Here is a 25034-nt window from a genome sequence, read left to right on the forward strand (position 1 = left end):
ACATAAGATGAGAGGAGTAATCAGAAGGAGTAGGGGAAAAAACAGTGAGGCAGCAGTCACATCTCTCCTCAAAACTCTGTTTCTCAACCAGGGAAGTTGCCTTGCTGCTGCTGTTTCGAGGAAGGTTGTTGCTACCATCTATTTATTCCACTATTGGTGTAACATAGCAGCACTGTTGTAAGCCTTTTTTAGCGAGCTCCTGCAGGAGCTCCTTGTGTAGAATATTCATTATTTAAAAAGTAAATATATCCCCTGAAGTCACCACAAACAACAAATATATGAAAACAAACATTTGAATTGTATTTATGTAAATGCTTTTTGTGACACAAGTCTAATCTATTACCTGTAGTTTTGCTTGACTGTATTTTCAGCTCCCTGTCAGTAGACAACATCTGAGGTTCGGCACTTGGTCACTTATGTAATGTTGACCAACTTCCTGACAGAGGCTGTGGAGGAAGAAAAGCCAAAATCAATAACCATCTATTTTTTGACCAAACTAAAGGACATCACCAGGTCCAGGACAGACATAGGGAAAAAACATAATAAAGAAGATAAGTATATATAAAAATATTATGATGTAAACAATATGTGACTGCACTTCTACCTTCAGCCCAGGGCTGTTTGCTCTCTCTGCTGCTGCAGTGGAACAGTTAGTTGAATGGTTATGTAACATGGCAAACTTTGGACATTAGTTACACGGTATAAGTCACATGTCACTTGTAATGACATTTGTTAACAGTTGGCTCCAGTAGATGCAACAACAAACTGATGTTCAAAATAAAAAACAAATAATAATAATAAAAAAAATTACCTTCCAGTTTATCAGTAGTAGCAGATGCAATACATTTTTATACGGGGACACTTTGTGCTAACATTTATTTTTACACACACATACATATAAATTTACATATATATAATCTACAATTTATAGATTCTGTATTCCTCAGTTACTGCAGTTTTAAAAGAAGACGTCTGTATGTGCAGGTTTCAAAAGTACACGGTTGTTTTGTGTGAACAGACATTACCAGTAATATTCTGCTCCACGTTCTGATTCTGAATATTCATGTTCACAAACTGGCTCAGTTTTGCATTACCCATAGCTGTGCCCAGATGGCACTGTTTTCCTTGAACAGTGACCAAATGCAAATGTGACTTGGAGTTGTGACTGCTGAAATGGATTATTGGGGAAACAAACAAAAAAAACCTCACACATTTGTGTGATATGGATAATGCATAATAATGAGGCAGAGAGAATTACTTCAAAAAAAATATCACTTTTGTTTATATATGAAAAAACAGTAACAGTAAGTTCTACTTCTTATTGTGTTCTTTTAAAAGCATCTGATGTTGTAAATAGTTTAAAATTGACAGTAATAAAAAAGGATTCTTGACATCAGGATGGAAGGAATTCTGCAGAATTCGTGGCTCATATTGTTGCAGCTCAAGCATCAGCTGTTGAGCAGACTCTAAAAAAATGTTAAGCTTCCAACAATGGGAGGCAGAAAATGTGAAGGGAAACAATTAAATTACGCCTTGCATGAAGTTTGCTTTTCATTTTGTGAGGCAAATTTACCGCCACGGTTAATCATTATGCTGTTGAACACGATTTGCAAAAATATTCAAGAGCTTTATGTGCCTCAGTGCCCCTTCTGTATTGAAAAATAATGGGCCTCTATCCAATTAAAAACTGCATTAAATCTCCAAAGTATTACATGTACTTTACTGGTATCTCTCTGATTAGGCTTTTCTGCATGTGCAGATGCCGACAGCACAGCCTCAACTGAGTGACCCCACCCGCCTCCCCACACACACTTTAAATCTAGAGCAGATATACTGCACAAGGTGGAAAAGTAGAAATCTGAATTTCTAACCTGTGTGATGATGTCACAACAACAGTAACATTTATAGTTTTGTTTTATTTTACCGTTGCATTTTGTTTCAGGTTATTTTGCCTGAAAATTAGGGACGAGATGCCAAATCTGTGAGACGTATAGGAGAAATGGGTAGAAACATTTCTCCTATTCATAACGGCCCTTATGTTTTGATGGTAGCGTTGATAGGCAGTGATTCATTGTTCTGCAGCAGAGGCAGCAGTCCAGCCTGTGAATGGATGATTTATGTGACCATCTGTTTGATTTTCATCCTAATTTGATTATCTCTTTTTGTGCGATGACTTTGGACATTAAAAACCATCTCGCACACAGAGAGACGAAACACTTACACAAACACACACACACACACACAAACAAAACATAAAAACATTGTTTAAAATATGCACTTACTTTAAATTTTTTGTAATGACATTTAAAATCTTATTCTCATTCGAATAATAACAACCAGATAATGCCTTACTCCACCATAACACTTTTATTTTTGTATATTATTTTTAACAGTGCAATTTATTAGTATTTTCACTAGCAGAAGTGTTTGTTTAAAATAAACAATATAATATAATATAATAAAAGGATTTATATATATTTAGATTTATATATATATATATATCATAAATGGGGAAAAATGTCCTCCGTTAGAAGGTAAACTGTTCACAGCTTTAGGGCTGAATGTTTGATGAATTAACTGTTCATTCTTTGAATGCATTTCTTTTAAAACGAATTTCTTCATAGTTTAATGGTGGCTTGTGTTTCTTTAAAATGTTAAACTTTGGGATATCGTGTTGTATAGGCGTGTGGTAGCTACGAAAACAGCTCTACAAGTAGAAATGTAAAGATATTCTTTAGAAGACTTGGTCTAAGGGAAAAGAAGAAGACGTAGAGAAAAAGAAATGTGACTACAAACTGTTAAACAGTTTATATTAGGATGCACAGAAATGTTGAATACGTTATTTAAATGATTAAAATGTGTATTTAAAAAGTGGAGCATAGACATCACACAAACAAACACAAACAAACACACGGACACGGACAAACAATGATTGAGCTTCTCCTCACTCCCTCCTCAAACCCATTCGTTCAAAACTACTGACCAAAATATGATTATGGGTAACAAGCAACAGCAACAGCAGCATCCGTTGTACAACCAACTCACAGCCACTATCTGTTTGTGTTAATTAAAAGATTTGCAACTACATGTGTCTGCAGATAATCAAAATGTCTTCGGCAGCAGCACTCCCAGATGCATCGCCACTCCAGAGCTCATTTGCCTGTCTGCGATCTCATGTTTGTTTGGAATTAATCAATCTAGTCACAATCGAGTTAATTAATTAGTGTTTTAATGCTACTCTTTATAATTGCAGTCAGATGAGTCTGCAGACAAAGCAATCACATTAATGCAAATACAACAGATAATTGTTATCCAAACTTACGCAGCGGTAGCAGTGGTAGCTTTAGCTTCCGTGGGGCTACCCTGAAGAAACACTAGATGGCACCATTGAGCAGGGATTACGCTCACTGTCCTCCTGTCATTTCCTGGATATTGTTCAATTAACTGTCCTCATTGAGTGCACGCGCGCGTGCATGTATCTGTATACATTGAAGAACAGATGACACATAGGTCCCTGTGACAGTCTCACTCACTGATGGCGTCTACATATGTGAAATAAAAGGTCAGTGATTCTAACAAGTGCAGCATTTAGACTCTACAATCTGTTTAAATAGAGATACTTACATGTGTGGAGAGGAAATCAAATGTACCGTTGCCAGTGCTACTCCTAATTTCAACTTGAATGTTTGATTTGGAATCAAATGTTCAAAACGACGTCATATTTGGAGCATCCTGTGGCCCAGCGGTTGAAGAATCTTCCTGTAATTGGACGTTTGGGGTTCTAACCTCTCAACACTGACAAATACTGCCCACTGCTTGTGTGTGTGATGCTAACGATTGGGGAGTTACACAGACAGGTTAATGTGGAGAGAAGATGGGGAGATTTTTATTTATATTTCACGTAAATGTTTCATTTTTTATTTTAAATAGTGTACGCCGCCTTAGTTAAAAACTCTGTGACCCCTAAAAAAGTCAAAATCTTCTCTTTTTGAAGTAACAATTTTGAATAGAAAAGTTTGCAGCTCTGCTTTGTTTGCCTCGTTACTTCTTCAAAAACCTTCCATCATTCAAATGATATTCACATCTTCTTCATCACTGTTGTCATCACCGTCATTAACCGCAGCTCATTTTCAATCTCATGGCTTTGTAGATTTTTTTCCCTTCTTCATTTCTTCCCTGTTTACTCAGTTTCTGGTGTTTTCCAGGAATATGCTGGTGTCACTCAGCAGTCTCTCAGCGAGAGCCATTATTCCCTCATCTCTTTAGTTTATCTCCTCTGATGATCTGCTCAGATAGATGTGACAGCTGAATAAATATGCAAACGTTGTGCACAGCGCCACACTTCTCACCACAGAGTTTCTATTATGTTCTCCGATTTAGAGACGAACAGTATATTGAGATAACAATAGGACTCTTTGGGGATTTGGCTGAATAGGAGAGAGGGAGGAGGAGGGGATGGTGGTGGAGGGGGGTGTTTCTTCATCATCATCTTCTTATATCGGCTGCAAAGATCCAGGCATTTACTCATTGGCTCGGACTAATTAAAAATGTCTCGTCAAAAATGTGCTGTTGATACTGTTTGAGGTGATCTTTGAGAACGTGGGGACAATGGCAGGGTCCATGAATCACACTTTCATCAATTAACACTGTCAGCAGTAACGCGTCTTTACGTCTCTTTCACCAGCTGCTGTGTCCTTCATAGGCAGCTTGAATTGATACGAAGATGAATCCTCGAAGTAACAAATGTTTGCACTGCCGTGACCTAATTACCTTCAGTGTGACATTTAAAAAGAAAAGAAAACCCAAACCAAATAAAAAAATCTTTTCATTCCCTCTAAACTATTCTTTCTGTTAAAATATAAATATCACAAATATGGTTTGCAAGTTTAAGTTATTTTTTTTAACAGAATTGTTCTTCTCACAAATGAAAAGTAGGCCAGAACATGAAGATTTACCAAAAATATTACCACTCTGGAAAATCTTCAGAATCACATACATGCATTAATTATTGCACCGTTGGACCTATGGGCATATGTTTCCTTTTTATAGCATATTCTGTTGAGTATCTCAGCTTTAATACTCTGGGCTTTTGCCGGGCCCCCAGCTCCCAGCATGCTTTGAAACATGTAAGTCTCTTTTCAATCAGTTTTTTAAGCATGGCATCGATACTGGCTACATTTGTGGCAGAGGAGGCGCTTTGGCAGCTGCCTTTGAAAAGAATTGCCATGGGAGGGGTCGGCTTGACCCAGCTTCAATGCAAAACTGGGTGGAAAAAAATGCTACTATATTTAACCAAATCTGAAGCTTACTTTACAAAAAAAAAAAAAAAAAAAAAAAGTGGTAATGATATCCTCTTAACACTCCTTGCTGGAGAATTAGAGCCCTCATGGATGCTGGGGCCAAGATTCATGATGAGACAGAAGATGCAGTTATTACAACGCAATCATTATGTTGTGACTGTTTTCTGGCCCTGTTCACCTTCCACGGTCAAGAGAGCAACGCTACAAAATTAGCAATTAATGGGGCAGCGCCGACTGTTGCCGCAGAAAAGGCTGCATTACCCTCGGATCCCTAAATAAGCCCTTGTAAATGTGATTATTTTCTTGTTGGGTCGTCCATTTTAAAGGGGATTTGCCTCTGCACTCCAGATATGTTAATAGAGGTATGCTGTATATATTAGCATTTACACATTAGTTTGACTAGATGTCTAATAGTTTACCAGAGCAGCTGTAACGCTGCTCTCCTCCAGAGGATTTGTAACTTCTCCCTGCATTAGAGTCCACACGCAGCTGCTCCTGACCTATAATTTACCACAACACACACACACACACACACACACACACACGTTCCCTGACAGGTTTCTTTTTGTTTTTACTAAATCTTAATTAACACACGATTTAGAATAATTCTCAAAGTGTCTTTTTTCCTCTCTCTCCTCAGTGGAGGATGGTCTGTTATTTTAATTAAGCAGAGGTCGGATTTATTAACTCAGCAGGAGTGTTTTGAGCGAAGCTGTGGAAATCAGCAACAACGCCTCACGTCGTGCCACTTAACACACACTCACAGATCTCCGCCTGCCTTCATGGCAAAACTGTGAAAGACGAGAAGGGACGAAGTCAGGAGGGGAGTCAGAGGGGGAGGCTAGATGTGCTCACTGATTACTTTTGATGTTGTCTTTTTTACCTCTGCTGCTTCTCCTGGTCCTTCCTAATGTTGAGGATGATAATTCAATTCCAACCAGCAGTGATGAAGGAGGAGACGGTGAGGGGCATGAGAAGAAAAAGGGGGGAGGCTGTGGGAGAGAGGAGAAATATGAGTTGTGAGAAGGAATTATGAAAAATTAAAGATGAAAAAAAAGTACAGGAAAGATGTGACGGTGTGAGACAGTATTGTACACAAGAAGATTTTACAGATCAGACTTAGTTTTATGTCAGCTACAATATAAAGATCTCATATTCTGTGGTAAATACAAATCGTTTTTTTCTACTTCCTTCTTGGTCAGATCTAAAGGACACTGTTTTTATTTTGGTCATGGTTGAAAAAAGAAATCCTTCAAACTGTTTTTTTTTTCTGGCCTTAAGCTGCATAGGGATCAAACCTGTAGATTTGGTGGGTTAAATTGTGGATTAAAATCATTAATAATGTAACACAAAGAGTAAAACACACATTTTTCAGACTGGGGTTTTATTTGCTAAGAATGTCTGCAGGGGGAGATTGCAAAGTGTTGTACATTCTGTCTATGGCCAAAAGGCAATTGCTGCCAGAAAGCTTTTGACTCCTCCTGATTATGCCATGCCGTTCAAAAAAGAAAAAAAAAAGAAAAGAAAATTACACAGATTCCCCATCACATGCTGGGCATACCTGGCCTTCAGAGGAACCTCAGAAGAAACACAGACATTCATGAACAGTAAAAGAAATAAGGAGTTGCTGCTCAACACTGCAAAAATATCCTCCACAACAGGTCGTCCAGCGTTTTCAGAATTAAGAATAAGAAGATTGTTAAAAAATGTACTTGGATTTTTTTAATTCATCTTTAACGTTTTAATCTCTAAATCAAGTTCAAAATAATATCACAGATCGAATGAGATGCAGTGTGACGATCCTCTGCTGACCAATATATTAGATAGATATAGAGATATATAGAGATTAAATAGATTTGTTTAGTCTATGTGACTTTTTGGAATTATTCTATCAAAACAGTGTAATTTTTCTTTAAATGAACTTTTTTGTAATTTATTTTGTTGTAGTTTTACTAAACCCACAGCTCACTTGATACTACTACAGCTATATTTAGAGCTGAACCTGATTGGCCAATGCTACATGCTTCGTGGTGTTGACTAAGGGAACAGTGTGATTTAATAGATTTAATAAACTTGTATTATGTTATATTTGAGTTTCAGTGGCAGAATAGGAAATTCTTTACTTTTAATTTCTACAATGCACTTACCTATAAAAAAGAACATCTGTTGATGAAGCAGTTGCTCACACTGATGTACTGTGGATGTTCAAATAAGCTGTGGGGAAAAATGGAAGATTCAGAAGTGAAACAATCTAAAAAGTGGTGACATCATTTATACCAACTGTCCAACGATTCATTTACTCACTGCACAATGTTTTCTCATCTTGTATCAATTCTAAAGAAAAAAACACACAAAAGACACGATGAAGAAACATACAAATACAGTATTGAGAGACTGTCAATGTACATGCATTGGATGTGAGTTATTTCATCATGACACCAAATATTTGTATACTTAACTATACCATGTAGTTTGACATAGCTGGTAGTTAGCGTTAACAGGCTCAATGAGGCAGGACTGCAACTCTCTCTTTATATCTATTTAATTTTTTAACAATCAGAAGTACATTTAAATGAGATAAAAAAATAAATAAACTCAGTATGACCACCATGATGATATGTTCTTCTCAGGCCACAGATGCCTCCCCGGGATAGTTCTCATTGCTGTTAAAGTCTGAATTATAGTTCATTTAGACAGACCAAATCCTTTATCCCATATAGGAGATGTCTATCAGTTATTGTACTGCCTGTTGGACTGAGACGGACATTATTTGCACTGCCCCCCCCCCCCCCTTCCCCTCTTAAAAGTGTTCAGGTTGCAGGAGGCAGCAGTCAAGGGGCCTCAGCACTGACTGACACTCTGAATGATAGTGAAATCTAGCAGGTGGCTCGCATACCTCTGTGATCAGTACACCACAGAGCTTGTCTTCTGAGCTCGCTCTGTAATAAGCTCCTTCAAAGATCAGTATGTACCCCTCCCCGGCCCCCCCTCTGCCTCCCACCTCCATCCTGATAAGATCTGGAGTATGTAAGTTCTCTCCTTCCCTTTATTCCCAACTCTTTTCGTTTTCTTAAGAAAATGTCAGTTTAATCATATCTTAATGCTTTGATAATGGGGTTCTCTTACACGGCCAGAGAACAGTCACCGCTGTGTCTTAAACAGCCCGGGATGTGGAGGGAAGGAGAGAATGTTTCTAAATTAAATTTGCTCCTGCCCTGCCTCAGCACGGAGCACCAGCATTTGTGTGTCAGTCTGTGTGTGTGTGTTGGAAAGAGAGAGACAACAGAAACCAAGACTCTTTTTCACCCTCTTGACAGTCACACAAAATACATCATTGTTTCATAATTAATCAGTGAAAAACTGTTAATGATGAAACGTCAGTGTTCTGTGTTTCAATAATTGTTAGAGTTTAAGTGGGGACCAAACACCTGCCTGGAAATGCATGTCGTGTGCTTTATATTTTACAGCTCTTTTTTAGTACTTTACTTAATGAGGTGCGCAGAGAAGTCACTTGTCGCAGTGCACTTTGTTAGTACGGTTTGTGTCTTCTGACGTTCATTTTTAAGTGCTGTTTTGGATTTAAATTTTCTCAACGACAAATCGCCTCAAGGAAATGGAAGAGCCAGAGTGAACAAATAAATTATTTGTAAAGTGTCACTGTGTGCTAGCGAAGACGAAGAGAACGCAGTGGTCCCTGATGGAAAAGTGTGTGTGTGCGTGCAGGTGTGAAGACAGCTGCTGGGCTCCAAAGCACACACACACACATATACACACACACACGCACGCACAGGTGCTTGTCACTCATAATGACAGGCAGCTGGGACACACACACACACACACATTCCCTCACAACATAAAACTACAAATGCACAACTGTAAAGGTGTGTGTTCGTCAAACGCCATCAGGGAACTGTGCACTGAACTTATGCCGCTGTGTGTGTGCGAGGCGAAGGAAAGAAAGTTGTTTGTGTCAGGTGGAGGCTAAACTGTTTACAAATAAAAAAAAGAATTTGTTTTTTTTACATAGAGAATGTGAGAAATCCTGCAGCAGCCATTTAGACGGTGCCAGATGGAAAAGACCAGAGGGCATATTTAAACAGCCCTGTGGCTGCTCCATGTCGCTGTCAGTCTGGGACACTGCTGTCTGCAGCATTGTCTTGACCTACTTGTGACTTGTTCTTGTGCTGAATTAGAAGGATGGCTGACAAAAACAGATCTACAAAGGCAGGGAGGAGGGAAGGATGGAGGGAGAGAGGGAGAGAGAGGGACAAACAGCTAAACAACAAACAGCCATTTTTGCTGGAGTTTTTTTGTGTGAGTTCTAATCAGTGGAGCAGAAGCCAGTAGAGAGCAGGGGAGTCTGCGCACAAAAAACATTATCTGAGTCTCAAGATGGATCCTTGACTAATCCTGCTGTCTGAGCTCAACGTTCCCAAGATGCTCCGAGAGGAATACTGGAGAAGAGTAGGTGGTGAGGGGGAAAAGAGGCAGCGCAGAGTCACTGCACAGAAGCAGTTTTGCCCTTTATTCTCACTATTCAGCCGAAGCAGATTATGGATGACCGTTTCCTTGTACCCACGAAATCAGAACTCTGAGCCGCTCTAGATCCTTATTAGCATCACCCACTAACTCTGACCGAGTTTGTCACCCATCTTCTAGCAAACCGCCGTGAAGAACCCCCCCCCCCCTTACATCTTTTAATTAGTTAGTTTGCAGTAAGCGGGATTTGCTATTTGTTTGTTGAAACACAGGCTGCCACGTGATCGTGGCTCTGCTCTGAGCAGACTGCTGTCCTCTTTGATTCAGGGTAATGGTCTCCCCACCAAGCTGCACAATATGTGCTGTATGAAAAAGCCACTCATTCCAAGTCATCTGAAAGGAGCCGATGTATACAGCAGGAGAGAACGTTTGCACGACGACGCACAAACAGAGAAAAGGGAGTCATGAACCGAGAACAAAGAAGTGTGGCTGGGTGTGTTTTGTCTACACATATAAAACAACTGCTGATAGGACCATTTCACTGCCATTGTAAATGAATAAAGAAGATCACTCCAATAAACCCATGAAGACTTCTGCTGTAGCCCATGAACTGTGTGGCATCATTGACTACTGGCAATAATAATATTTAAAAAAAAGTCTTTTCATTTTTGCATGAAAAACCAGCAGTAGAGGAGAGTCCAGTGATGCAGTGTCCAGTGTTCAAGCTGCCGTCTAACAGGCTTCTGTCACTGGCACTCAGGGTTACCATTGAGATGAATCTAAAAGTGGCCACGGGGTTATTTTTAGACTTGGCTGCAGGATAAAAAGTTCCTGAGCTCCATAAGTAGGTCAGCTCAAGTAGTGTTCAGATGACTGTTATGTACAATTACTGAAAAGTAGCAGCATCCCTGGTGCAGAGCACCTTTTAATCCACACACTGCAGTGAATGAGTGAGCGCCTCCACTACTGTACCTCCTCACTCCCACGAGCATTTTTCTTCTTCTTCTTCTACAAAAGTCTTCAGTCTTCTTAAATCTGTATTTTTACCTGATTATATAGCATTAAAAATGTTTTGTATCTGATACCAAACATAAGGCCACGGCTCGAGATTCTGAACTTATCCAGGCCCATAATTTTTTAATAAACCGAGGGTTTATCCTTTACTTTCATTAGGAAATGACATAGGAACCATAACACCAGAATTAAAAGGTAGGTTGAACTTTCTGGTAGTATTTCACACCATAAAATTATTATTGTTTTATTATATATATATATATATATATATTTATATATTTATTTTAATTTTTGCATATCAAAACTGAATGTATAAAAGGTTCCAACAGAGAAATAGAAATTGACCCAAATGAGAATATAGTTTGGATTAAATGACCACTGTCCAACATGGTGTGAATGTAACATCCTTCATCTTTATCCTTTTATTTAAATTGGTACTTTTATCCATTTAGTTCAAAGATTAAGGGCAGGTTTCTCTTCGCAGACTGTAACACCTTATTATGACGAGCAGCTCCCCGTGGCACAAAGACACTGTATCACAACTGTGTGTACAATTGAATTAATTGAATAACAGGAAGTGAGCAGGTGACAGTGTCGGGAGGGAAAATGATGAGCGACTGCTGCAGTGGCGAGGCCTCTGTTCCAACTTTGACAGGTAAACAATCTAATTGATTTTGTGTGGCGTCTCGCCGGACTGTTCGATGCCACATTTCTGGTTTAAACGTGGTCCGTTCTCAGTGTTTGCAGAACAGACAAGCTCGTCATCTGTAGCACTGAAAACATGTCAAGTTAGAGCGAGTAATTTGTGCTGATGAATGACAAGTGCAGGCTCCTGTTCAGTAGTCTGAGTGCTCATTAGAAAACACGTTTTCAGATGTCACTCGGCTTCCGTGTTTTTGTTTTTTGGGCTAGAATAAACAAATATCGCTTGAATTGTGCAGTGTCACAGGAACGAGCAGAAGGAAATTAAACCTCAATTGACATGTCTCACGCAGCCGACTTTTTTGAACGTTGACAGCCATCTGTGTGGATTCCTTTCACTCCCTGCTAATGAGCTGTGGGTTGAGGGGACCCGATCTACACAGGCCTGTCCCCTGGGTCCCGTGCAGCTGCCGATGATGCACATATACGAAACCACATGCACACGCGTGAACGTGTACACACAGAAGGCCCAGCATCCACCAGCATTCCTCTGTGTTTGAGAACTCTTTGGCTAACGCAGATCTGAAAGACACACAACACAGAGACTAGCTTTTTCTCCAAAGCTTTTCTTGTGCCAACTGAGGGAACGAGCCAACACAACTTTAGAGAAAAATTAATTAATAAAACAGAACGCCCATGCTGCACGTTATGTTCCAGGTGTGGCTGCAGTATAATAAAACACAAAAGTCCAACATGAACTCTTTTTACCCTTACTGATACCTCAACCACTCAAAAAATTACTTTAGAAAAAACTTCTGATTATAAATGGGATAAAACTATTTTAAAGAAGGTCCACCAGAGAATATGAGCGGTCTGAAGTGAGAGGATTTGCCAATTATTTCTCACAATAGCTGTCAGCGCTCTTCACTGCCCACCTAAGACCACTCCCCTCACTGCACCCTGTTCCAGACAAAACAATGGCGAGCTGGTTGTCATCATTCTTTTGTTTACGTATTCCAGATTAAAAACGTTGTTTCCACGATGGCAGACAAAGTAAAGCTGGACGGAGAGACAGAAAATTCACCAGCACTTGAACCTGCTCCACTCACATGACCTTATGGTTATTTTTCCATTTTCATGTTCATGGTTCCACATGTGTCGACCAAACAGGGCTTCTGTGTGTTGAGTTTTTTTAAACCAATTAGCATGAGTTGCATTTGAAACACTGTCCTGTTTTAATATACGAAAAAGTTGAGATTTGCCAAACCCAGAAAACTTGTTCTGCAGTGGAAACACAAACGACCATTGTCAACCAGAGCCTCTTATTCCTGGACTGGCACTAAATCAACATTAGAAATATTCACAGTTTTTCCAAACATTCTTAGAGTACACAGTTTCTTCATAGACAGTTTTACTTTTAATCATTTATTCTTATACTTTCTTTATACTTTTTCGGGTTTGCAGCTGGAGCAGGGGCTCACCTTGTCAGATGTCATATCCATTAAAACTTTCATTTATAACTACGGTCATTTTAAAGTGTGCCCAATAAACCAAATCTTAAATCTGTAGGAGGAACCACCAGTTACCAAGGAGGCTCAAATCAAAGACTGTCTTTTTAGACAAGTCTTTTTCCTGAACTTTGAAATGATTGAATGTGGTGACAGAGCTGTTTTTTTTCATATATTTTCTTTAGGTTCATGTGGATGTATGAGAGAGATGGATGTCAAACACAGACTGAAAGAGTCTTTATGTGGTGGGATGACAATACTGTAGCATCACAATAGTATTAAGTCAAACTTAGCGCAGCTACAGTATTCACGCTTTTCATTCCTCACATTCCTGCATCTGTGAATGTTGTGACAATGTGAGGAAATCTATTTGATCCCTATCGCACACAAAAGCAGATGAGCTGGAATGCCACTGATACCGGGCATGAATAGGAAATGACAGGAAGGGCCTAATCAATGTCCTCCAGGACTGGCAACCGCCTCGCCTTTGTTTCTTTTTGTAAATACAAACCTCTTTACCATCACAATATGAGCCTTTATCTTTCCCTGGCAAGGTAAATTTTTGGGGGGTGAGCTGCACAAAAACATATATTTTCCTGTGGCTTGGAGCAGATCAGTCAGTCAGGTGAGATCTGAAGTCATGCAAATGCTACAAGAGAGAAATACCGGCAAAAGTCATTCTAATTATTCCATATCAGCACATTTGCATGGAATGGTTTTTTTTTTTTTTTTTTAAGAGAAGGAAAGAGTTTATGATCAGTGGAGCTTGGGCACGAGGGCTGTTTAGGAATTCACCGCATTTTGATCTAATCACAGAATCGAAATATTCATGAAACACAATGATATCTCCCAGAGGCAGGCGGCTGGCCATTAATTTTCAAATTCAGGTAATTTATTAACACTTATCAGAGGCTGAAAAAGCCCTGCTCTGTGTTTGTAAAGTGGGCGAGCAGGAGAGAGGAGTTCGAGCAAAACTGATTCCAGATGATTTATAACGGTGCACTGGGCGCATTTTCATCCAGGTATTCAATTAGAATGTATGTCCAATTTTCCATTCTAGATCTACAGTTAAAAACTCTATTAAAGCATCCTTCGTTTTCCTTAGCATACATATCTATTATCAGTGTTCATGGCAAATTTGATAACTGTGGCGGGGGCTCAGTCATTGTGCTCACGGGCCTGTGCTCATCTCTCGTTAATTGGAAAGAGGCTTTGACTATAGTCTATAAGATGCTGCACGGACATATTTTTTTGTTGCCTGTGAATGTTATTCTATAGTATTTGTTCCTGGTAATAAAGTCATCATTACACTGAGCTCACACTGAGGAGTCACAGCTTTAACTATAATTATTGAGCCCATGACTTTACAGAGCCCCTGTTGCCACAGTGCTACAGTATATATGTAATTATACGCATACACTGGTACATTACAGGAATATTTTAACATGTTTCCCAAATTAAAAAATTGCCATGGATTTCTTATCTGGTTGACATATTTTCATCATATTTATTATTATTATTATTATTATAGCATGATGCTAAATCTTTAGCTCACTTTAGCTTAAATTATGCTCCCATTACCTACATGAATAATTTCATAAGTTTCAAACATCACCGCCCACATACTCTGAATGCGTAATTTATGTTTGGCATGCTCATACCCACTAGGGGGCAGTACTGAGTTCAGTGTGAATTCGTGGGCCAATGTCAGTTTCTTAGACAACAACAAACATAGCGACAGTGGATGAAGCCATGACAGTATTCCTCCTCAGGCGTATTGGGCTGTGCATATGCAAGATCTCTGAAAACGTAGTAAATTATACAGGTGACAAACAAAGAGAGGAAGGGCTTCGTTTATGTACCAGTGACCGCTGACGAGGACTGAGAGGTGACGGGATGACACTACCTTGACACACTAGGAAAAACTACCTTCATATGTAAGTCTTTCAAATGCATTTACTCCCAGTCCACCCCTACAACAAAATAATCTCCTGATAATAATCTGTGATGGTCTAAGCAGCTGCTGATATACTTATTAAAATGAAACCATACATTTATTGTGCTTTTTTACATATAAAAATATGCCTTTGACAAGTTGCAGGCATTCATAATGAAAAAATATTTTTGCAATAAGGTAAAGTGTTGAGCAACAGCTTTGGATAGAACAGACTTATAACTCAGGCCATCTGGGTATATGTGAATCCATCTGGGTTTACAGTATGTCTCCAGAGTTTATTTCTTCCAACTGTGGCATATATTCTATCATGATACTTGTTCTCTGCTCTTCTTTAAATGCAAGAATGTTTTCTTGATGTTTTTCTATAGATGTAAAATGTGAAATTCATAAAAATACTAATATAAGCTGCATCTATTGCAGGAATGTGTTGTGTTAATAGAGACAGAAAACATTTTTGTGAATCCTGTCATCCATGACATAAAAAAACAACATCTTAACATGTTTAGAATGAGGAGAGAGTCTCTGTCTGCATCATTGAAAAGTCATTGAGGGAACTGGGTGGGCGTCTTTTTCTTAATCATTCTACTCCACTGTGCAAAGATGATATCTCCAGCCTCCCCCATTGTATATTTAGTCAGTGCTAGGAAACAGCCAGTGACACATCTTCTCGCTGTTCCACAGACAAAGTGGTCGGGGGAAAAGGATGAGCCAAGGACAGGGTAAGAAAACAGAAGCGCTGCATGTCTTTGTCTGCTCAGAATATCGCTGGGTGGATTCAAACAGCCCCTGAAGCTGAGCTGAGCCCTGAGCTGTGATTGGAGCATGATAAGCAGCTGGATCAATACTTGTGTTGTAAAAGGTTAAATGATGTTATGTTGCTCGTTGTTATTTGACATGACATGTCACACTGCATGATACTGACACCCCAGCCCCTGCCCTTTGTCTTTTTTTCCATCCCTGACCTGCAGGTGGCGTTAGGGTGAGGATGAGGAACAATGAGCCGCAAGAAAAGGGTGAACTGTTGAAGCCTCAAACATATAACACACATAGACATAAAACTGACAATTTATCCAAAATGTAACTAAGACATCAGATTAATTATTCAAACTATAATCCAGTGTCAAAAATATTGATGAACAGCCAAAAAAAAATTCAGCCATACAATGTTACAATGAAAACAATTGGCAATTAGCATCACCCAAGCAACCATTAGTCTATCATTACTAATTCATTACCATTTAACCAGGACGGTACATACAGCAACTCTTCCCTTGCAAAAACACTCTAGAATTTTGTGTCTCTAAATAATAGTAAAAAACAACAACAGTGTTTTCATCTGAGACGGAGTTTCACGGTTGAGGGTTAGGACTTGATGAAATGCTCGGTCTTTAACGTGTTCAGACTCCACATTCGTCCCAACCTCTCCTTAATTGCATCTGCCTGCTGCTCCTGTTGTAAATCATTCACTGATTGTCAGGTGAGAATGAGAACCTGCAGCTCTGGGCTGAGCGGACCAGGATCAAGTGAGACAGGGTCAAAGATGAACGACAAAACTATTTATCAAAATCGTCTGCACCGCCACGCAGGTGTTTTTAATTCCCTCTGATTAGAGCAAAGCTGCAGATGTGGTGAAAGTGGGTGGTGCTGTGTTAGGATGAGGTCACCAAAACCCACGCAGCAGTAAGACACATCTGTAACAGGAGTGGAGGAGAGCTGAGCCCAGGCTGTACCGACAGCAACACTTGGAAATGTTTTCATAAATAGGAAACAAAGTTTTGTGTTTACAGCAGGCTTTTTACCGTCTTTTTAATTTCCAAAAGATTGAGGCTTGTAGGCTTGGTGTAAATTGGCAATCATCAATTAATTGATTTTTTGCTTGCTCCAACTCACTGATTTAGGCACAGGTGCTGCCAGGAATTCTGGGCCCCTTGTAAGGATATAAGAATGGGACATGGGGAATTATACTCACTACAAGAAATCACAGTACTGGGCTGACTAGAACAGCCACGATTGGCTCGTCAGCCAGACTGTTGAATGGTCTGAAGTGAATAAATCATACAGAACAGTCATTTCTCTCATGTATGAAACTTGATTCTGCATCTATGAAGCCTCCAAAGGCTGTACATTGACTGGTTATTACATCATTTCATTCACTTATATCCATTCACATTCATGCCCTAGAAAAGACTATAGGATGTATCACTGGTCACATTAACACAACGAGCAATTAGCAGCTCAGTTGGTACTTGGTTGTATGTTCACGGCGAAGACGACTCTTGTTTCTGAGACGTGCAACTTGGTCGTCCTGGAGGATTATCAGTGCTCCAAATTACATAAGTGAATTAATGAGATACATACTCGCACAGTTTCAACCCCTATTCCCACAGGGTGCCTCACTGGCAGAGTGAAATATCCCTCAGCTCCCTGTGGACTCCCTGCACATCCCTGTTTGTCTGGGGAGAGCAGAGGAGAGCAGGGGAGGAGAACAACGAGCGAGAGTGGGAAAAAGCTGTGGTGTAACAAAATAAATGGAGATGTATCACCACCAAAAGGTCTGAGTGACAAGTAACTAATACGCTGTAATTGTTTAGTGAGTGGTTGGGTGCTTCTCTCCACTGTGAACTAAGGTGAAAATGACTTCTTAGGCTAATTGTTTGTTACACCGTGGGTTCCTTTCTGCCGCTGATGGCTCATTAAATAAAGGCTGGGACACGTTCAATGGCAGCGTGTACGTTGGAAACGTATTTCTCTCAACGCTGGGGAAAACGAACTGTTTTAACAGTTGCCTGTGGAAACGTAACCTGAATATTATTTCTACCAATTCATTCCTAAGCAGCCTGGTTGTTGACTCTGTGATAGCAGGGAAAGTGAGACCAAACAAGCACTTTGCAATGCTACGGCACTTAAACCACCGTTTCACTACACGCTCTCTCTCTCTCCCTCTCTCGCTCGCACTCAGTGCAGAAAATTGAGGTCACGCTGTCATTTGTATTCATGGTAATATGGCACTGCAAATAATAGTCAGGTTTGTTTAAAGTTCCATGCTCTAGAAGTGTGTTTATGCTTCACAATCTGGCACATAATTCATTCTGACCCCAACAAGCACTCAGCTTATAAATCTGGCTCTATAACCACAACCTGCTGATTTATGCCAGATAAGAGGAACAAAGCTTACATATTGTTTTGGTGCTATTTCTCCACGAACATGCCTGAGGTGACATTAGTTCAAACACAGACGCTGCTAGTCACACCAAATATGTAACACGGCAGACGTGTTTGTACCTGTGCTGTGAGTTACTGTTTGTTTTATTTACTTAACGTACCACTATCAGTGAGACGGACCCAATCAAGAGGACTTCACACGACTTGTTTACATCAGTGACCAGGACGTTACACAGAGGTGAAAGACAGACCAAAAATGCAAACCTTGACTTCCACTTTTATCTTCTTCTTTAAAACATACTATTGAATGATTTTTATTATTATTATTATTATTATTTTAAATAGAATTAATAATAACATTATATCTATTTTTGCTTAGCTGTTAGCATTTTAAGGCTCATTTTATTTCAACAAAACTGACTGGGATACAGGATAACTAAAATATATCACATGACTGAGCACTTGGACACTTGGACAGTGCTGCTCTATAGGAATGTACCCTGTGACAGTGAACTGACCCTGTTTTGCTGACTAGCCTGGTGTTGAACTTTTAATTTCTCCTAAGTGTTTAAGATGTTGTATCTGTTTTATAAATACAAATTACACAAATGTTCAATTAGGAATTTGGTCTCAGAGATAAAGTTGGACATGCAGGTGAAAATACATTTGTACGTAACTGAATTAAAATATAAATTATTGCTGCTGTATGAGCAGATGAAGCTCGTTGTTACTGAATACATGCAGTCGTTTGCTGATGACACTAAATGTGACTACATTTGTCAAGTATAAGAGTCCAGCCTAATAAAAAGATCTAACCAGCTAACTGGAGGGGACACATTCTCTGCATTATTTGTCATGTTACAAAGAGCTTATCCCATAATTAGCGTATGGTAATTCCCTTATGGATGTCAACTGCGTCCCCCTCCCCTCTCCCCGTCCAAATTAATATCTGCACCCGCTTCTTTATCATTTTAACTTCTGTATATTTCCTCCAGTGCTAATAATTAAGCCTTTAAAAGACACTTACCTCAAAAAAAAAAAAAAAAGAAAAGAAAAAAAAGCTAATTGTTTTTGTCTGATTTCGGTGACACTTTATCAAGAATGGCTCTTAATTAATAGCAATTATACAATAACTATTAAAGCTGGCACCTTATTAATTAATAGCCTAAGATGCAATTAAATTACAGATGCACACCGCAATTTAGCAACCAACTTTCCTTAATCCTGTGTAATTTCAAAGGGATTTTAGAAAAGGGGGAAAGTGATTCTATTATTATTAAGGCAGCAGTAGGTGTTAATTAAACAGTAACTTGCGGGTGCATCTAACACAGATGCAGTGTGTATGTGTGTGTGGACACATGAGGGGGTTTCAGGCTGGGTTTAAGGGGGCGCTGGGTATTTAAGCAACAAAAACACAATGTGGGAATTCACCTCATTCAGCAAGGCCACATTTTTTTTATCCCAGTCTTGAGCACAGTTTCTTTCCCTCTTCTTTGTCTTTTGATTTCCATTACATTCTCTGCTGTTTTTTTACCTACTGTTTGACACAGTGACACATCTTTGTTTCACTCTGTCTCTTTTGTCTTGGTTGTTGTCTGATATCTGACTGTCCCACGCCTCCTCAAGGTTTAGACCAAGTCTTTATAAACTTAACTTTTGAAAACAAACGCTGTAGTGAAGATGTAGCTGTTTAATTGGTCAGCCACATAAATCACTGGTTAGCAGGAATTATTCTGATGTTTTTCATGGTTTGGAGAAAATATAACAGAAACTATCTTTTCCACATTCTTTCTTTCACTTTGAGTCTGGGTGAATCTCTGTTTCTGTGCTGTTTCTCTGATATTTACTGTAATTATATGGCATATAAATATTATATGTTCTTTGACTGAGTGGTTGTAGTTGTAGCTCTATAGGTTTTGAATGCCAGTTCAATTTTTCATTTATTATATGACAATGGTAAACAATAAAAATGTTAAAATAGTGTAAGACATAAATCACGGCTTACCAAAAAAACAAGTGGCCAAAAAAATGCACAAAGTATAAAGGAAATGCTAGTTAGCTAGGTGTTTTTTTTTCAAAATTAAATTCTCTATGTTTTTATATTTCAAATGCAATTAAAATTTTAGATTATTTATGAGAGGGACATTTTTGAGTATGTAGGAAAAGCTTTTGTTTTTTCCCCAGATCTGAATAGAAGCATCATTGACTCAGTGTCTCTGCCTGCTGTATGTGCAGCTTTGAAAGTTTTTTTTTAATCAAATGTATTAATATACAATTGTTGAAGTTCAACTTCAGTGGATTTGACCAAAGAACAAAGAGAATGCATGAGGTGATGCTGTTTCTCCATTTTAAATTTTGTATATAATTTGATTAAATAGGGGGAAAACTATATGTTGTCATTAAATGATACTAAAAATAATTCAAATTTTACAGTGGCAAATTTGAATTATTGGCTCAGGTTGTGTTTAAATGATATTCCCCCTGAACTTGAATATATCTGTTTCTAATTAAACACTATGTCCTACAGTATGTCGGCTCTATGTTCAATCCTGCAGTAGTCTCGCACACAAACATACATGCACGCACACACACACACACACACACACACCGGCAGCTGCAGCCGTTCTGATCCACATTATCCAGACATTTGCTGTTTCTGCTGTACATGAAATGCCCTCTAAAACACCCAACTGTCTGTGCCCACACTAATTAATGTTTACTAAACTTGAAAGCCTGTATAGGCTACACTGAGAATTGTAATTACAAATGTGCCTTCAACAACAATTTGTTTCTTGGGTGACACAGAACATTAAAAGTCTGACTCAAATGAGCGTACAAAGCCAACAAACATGTATTTAAGCCATTTCAAGCCCATTTTGATCCCTCAAGACATCCTATCAGTAACAAGTCCCTGATCGGAGAAGAAACTGCACAACCCAGTCAAACCAGCAATTAGTGCAAATTAACCGACATTTTCAAGGAAAGAAAAAAAAAACAGCCTCTGCTTAGAAAATGGCTGCTTTGTACTTCAAAAAAATTCCCACTTTGGCCTTAGAGTGGGAGTGTTTCCAGCAAATGCTTAAATCCTAAAATAAGTACTGCAATCTTCTGGCACAGACACACTGTAATGCTTTAAAAACAATTTAGCAACTGTCATCGCTGTAATTACAGTAACTAATTACCATCCTCAGCAAACAAATAGCTTAACATAATACGCAGACCCAATCAATTTTGAAGAAATGCAAATTTCCTATGCAAAAAAAGGGAAGGAGGGGGGAGACGAGAGGGGGCATTTTGGCAAACCTGAAAGAAATACAGGGAAATAATACACTTTGTTTTATCCACACATAATTCCCAGGGAATATCATATCATAAATATTTGCATTCAGTTGTTATCAGGACATTTGCATTTGCCTCTTATCAGTCTGCGAGCCAGGCACTGGCAGATAGGGAGAGCTGCCTCCACACCATACACACATTTCTAATGAGTCACGTCGCAGGCTGATATCATATTTTGGCTAGAACTTTATCACCAAAAACGAGGAGGTCATTTTCTCCTGGAGTTGGCTCATCTTGGAACTGTCTTTGAGTTTTTTTTCTTTCTTTTTTTCTGTCTTTCTTTCTTCTCTGATGTGATTCAACTGAGATTCATTTTTTTAAAGCCAACAAAAAGGATTATTTCCTCTCCTCCCCCCATCCGGCAACAGCCCCATATCAGTGGCACGTATGCTTGCAATGATTATCATTCTGTCATAAAATATTTCAGTTTTATCTGCGTATTATTTTATTTGCCACTGCATCCCTAGGAACTGAGACTCTGGGGATAGAAAGAAATGAGGGGAGGAGAGAGAGAGAGAGCGAGAGAGAGAGAGAGAGAGAGAGAGAGAGAGAGAGCCAGCTCATTTGCATGGCGTGAACAGCAGCCGATGACAGGCAGACTGCTGTGTTCCAGCATCTCATTTTAGGCGACACGTGCAACAGTTTCCGGAGGAAAAAATTTAAAAAATGAAAGTAATTGTTTGATAACATTTTCAAAAAAGTATTGTACAATAGCAATTTCATGCTGCATTGCAGAGTATAATTGTAAATCAGCCCCTTTTTCTTGGACAGCCGAGGAACACTGAGGTCAAGTAAAGTATCCCAGTCAAATTCTCCTCTCATTAGTGCAATCGCTTCTCACTGCTAATTATTTCCTCCCTCCTTCTCTCCTGTCGCTCGGCTTCTGAATCGTCCAGGGCAATGATGATGATTGTTGGGATGTATTTACCCCAGCAGCAATAAAAAGCAATAATAACCCAAAACCTTTGGTGTGGTAATTTACTCTGATGGAGTGCTCTTTTAGACACTTTCATTTACCTTAATTAAACAGGGCAAATGTCAAGAATGTGACTTTTCACACAATTTCTCTCTAATAGGTTAACTGGTTATCGGTGTTGACTTATCATAATAGGTATTGTTGATATGATAATTATTGTATTCATAATATTTTTATCCTCTGTTCGAGCCATAATTCTCCAGATCCCATATTGTGCCGTCATATGATCCATATATTACATCTGTTAACGCATAGTTAATTAGTGGAACAGGATCCAGGACCATTTGTCCTGAACTGTACTCGTAAACTGCTGCAATCATTGGATACTCAAGTTTACAATGGTTATTGAACGCACCTCGTGTAACAGCCGCAGCTTGATGATTTGCTCTGCTCTATGCCTTTAAGCTAGTATGTGGTGAATGTTTATTCATTTTTTTATGCTAAACAAATGTAACATTTATTAAATAATGAATAAAAGTCAGAAAATATATTAGCATTGTCGATGGGTCCACATCTAAAAGTTAATGCTGTTTGGGGGGCCTTAGCATGGAAATATCTGGGAACTCCATTTTTGATTGGCCAGTTGATGGATGTTTACAATAATTGTCTTCAAAATATAATCATTTTAAGGCCACTCAACTTCAACATTTAAAATCTGGCAACACTGCTGTTGATAGGTCTGGGGACAGGCCACGGCTCACTGTCACAATTCCAAAAAAGTACACCAATTTATTTGTAAAGTTTCATGTTGAAGAGACTAAATATTTCACACTCTTTTGATAACTAAGTATGCCCGTGTTGTGTTTTTACGCATTTTTTTTTTCAGTTAACGTGTTTTTTCTTCAGGATTTCTATGCAATTAAAAAAAAACAAGATGCAATTCCCTGCCTGCGGTGAAGGAAGAGGAAAGAGGACACTGAATAATTGGCAAAATTCAAACGTGGTGTAATCACTGAACTGTGCTGTAAGCAGGGGATAGGGAACACAGTAAATGATATGCTCTCTGAGTAATTCTCACATGAGCCCCGCTCAGAAAAGTGAAACGACAAGGATTTGTGATTAAAAGGGGGCGACAGCAGTGGCTTCTAAGAAACAAACTGGGAAAACCTTAAGGTAAAGGTGTGAGAAAAATAAAATTAAATATTCCTCTTAGCCTGGTCTCATTTACTGGAGAGAGGATAAGCTGTGAGGAAGTGTGAGAGGGAATGTATTCATCCATCTGCAGCCCTGCCTTCTGGAGGTGGGTGTCGGAGCCACGTTTCCCTGGGTCTTTATTATGGTGGGGTCTCGGCTGCAGCTTGGTGGAGGGCAGCTGGATCACCTTAAGTATTCTCCTTAAATCTTATCTCAGGCTTTGTTTAAACAGAGGAGTGGAGACATTCCACCGAGACCCTGCTCTGAACATCCACCACAGCATTCACGTAATCAAGCAGAGGCTCTATCGTTTCTATGAATATGTGAATCTGGACTTCTTCCATTATTCAATATTTTTGATTTAAATATATATATATAAAAAAAACACATTTAACAAGATGCTCATCGACTTCCTTCAGAAAAATACCTGCCCTCACTAAATCTAATATTGTATACAATCATTTATTTAATTATGTTATATTTCTTTGGGTCCAAAAAAAAACAAATTCCATCCCAATAAAAGTATTCCTGACTCAACATGCTTCAAAATAACGTCATCAAATTAAGAATAATTAGGAGAGACGATCAACAAGGATGTCTTAGGTGTAAAATACTCGTTTAAGAAATTCAAAAGATCCTACTGCCCTATATTCAACATTGCATGAATGTACTTTGATTTATGATTATTATAACACCTAAAACAAAATTTCAGGGCAGTGAGTCACAGTGAATAACTTTAATGACTGAGGTCTTTACGCCTGTGAGGAGGGGTAATTAATGCCTTTTTATTCTCCTTAGACACACAATGTTGAACGGTTCGAGCACTGTATTATGACGAACCTAAAGTACTCCTTGTAGCACCACATAAAGTTTTATGGTAAAAGCATAATGACCCATTTCCCGTTCTGATATTAATATCTTTTCAGGATATATATACATATATATATGTGTGTGTGTATATACATATATATTATATATATATATATATATACATACACAGTATCCTGTAGCCATGCCAGAGTTGGTCGATCCTGAGCTCTCACAGGGGGATGCCACTGTCTGCACTGACTTTTACAAGTGGTTCCATGCAGGCCACGTGCTGCTAATCGCTAACTGATGAACAGCTAAAGAGCTCACAAATGAGCACAGAGACTGTGTCATGTTGTCCACACAGCACAGCCGTGGTGTGTCCGTCCAAACTGAGAAGAGTTTTGGACCAGTCTACGCTGTGGAGCTTTGTTTGGCCAGCGGTCCAACCCCAGCAGGGAGCAGGATCTAGAGGATTTCTGTGGAGCTTCAGCAGCTTTCAGAAATCAGCGTGTTGGATTTAGGGTCCTAAACAGTGGTCACTACCAGCATATGGGTCATTTACAGGGAAAGAACTGAGTCTCCAACAAACAGCCTCAGTTGGACAATGTGTGTTGTACATGTAGAGAGTCTGTAAGATGCTAGTAGACACAGTAGTAGTAACAATTTAAATACATTTACCTACACGTTGACTATTTCAGGTATATTGTTTAGGT

The 25034-nt window shown here is 39.0% G+C and overlaps 1 long non-coding RNA gene across 1 annotated transcript in view; it reads right to left on the bottom strand.

The window, feature by feature from the left end:
- Positions 1-311: 311 nt before the first annotated feature.
- Positions 312-25034, bottom strand: part of LOC103388627 (uncharacterized) — a 41195-nt gene continuing 16472 nt past the window's right edge. Inside the window, exons 4-8 of the long non-coding RNA XR_522525.3 lie at positions 7605-7634; positions 7448-7514; positions 6184-6292; positions 3323-6091; positions 312-446 (exon numbers count right to left, since the gene is read on the bottom strand). This is a non-coding gene — a long non-coding RNA (uncharacterized LOC103388627). The remainder of the gene's footprint in view (positions 447-3322; positions 6092-6183; positions 6293-7447; positions 7515-7604; positions 7635-25034) is intronic.

Source organism: Cynoglossus semilaevis, chromosome 13, assembly GCF_000523025.1.
Source record: "Cynoglossus semilaevis isolate Cse_v1.0 chromosome 13, Cse_v1.0, whole genome shotgun sequence".
NCBI classification, from domain to species: domain Eukaryota; kingdom Metazoa; phylum Chordata; class Actinopteri; order Pleuronectiformes; family Cynoglossidae; genus Cynoglossus; species Cynoglossus semilaevis.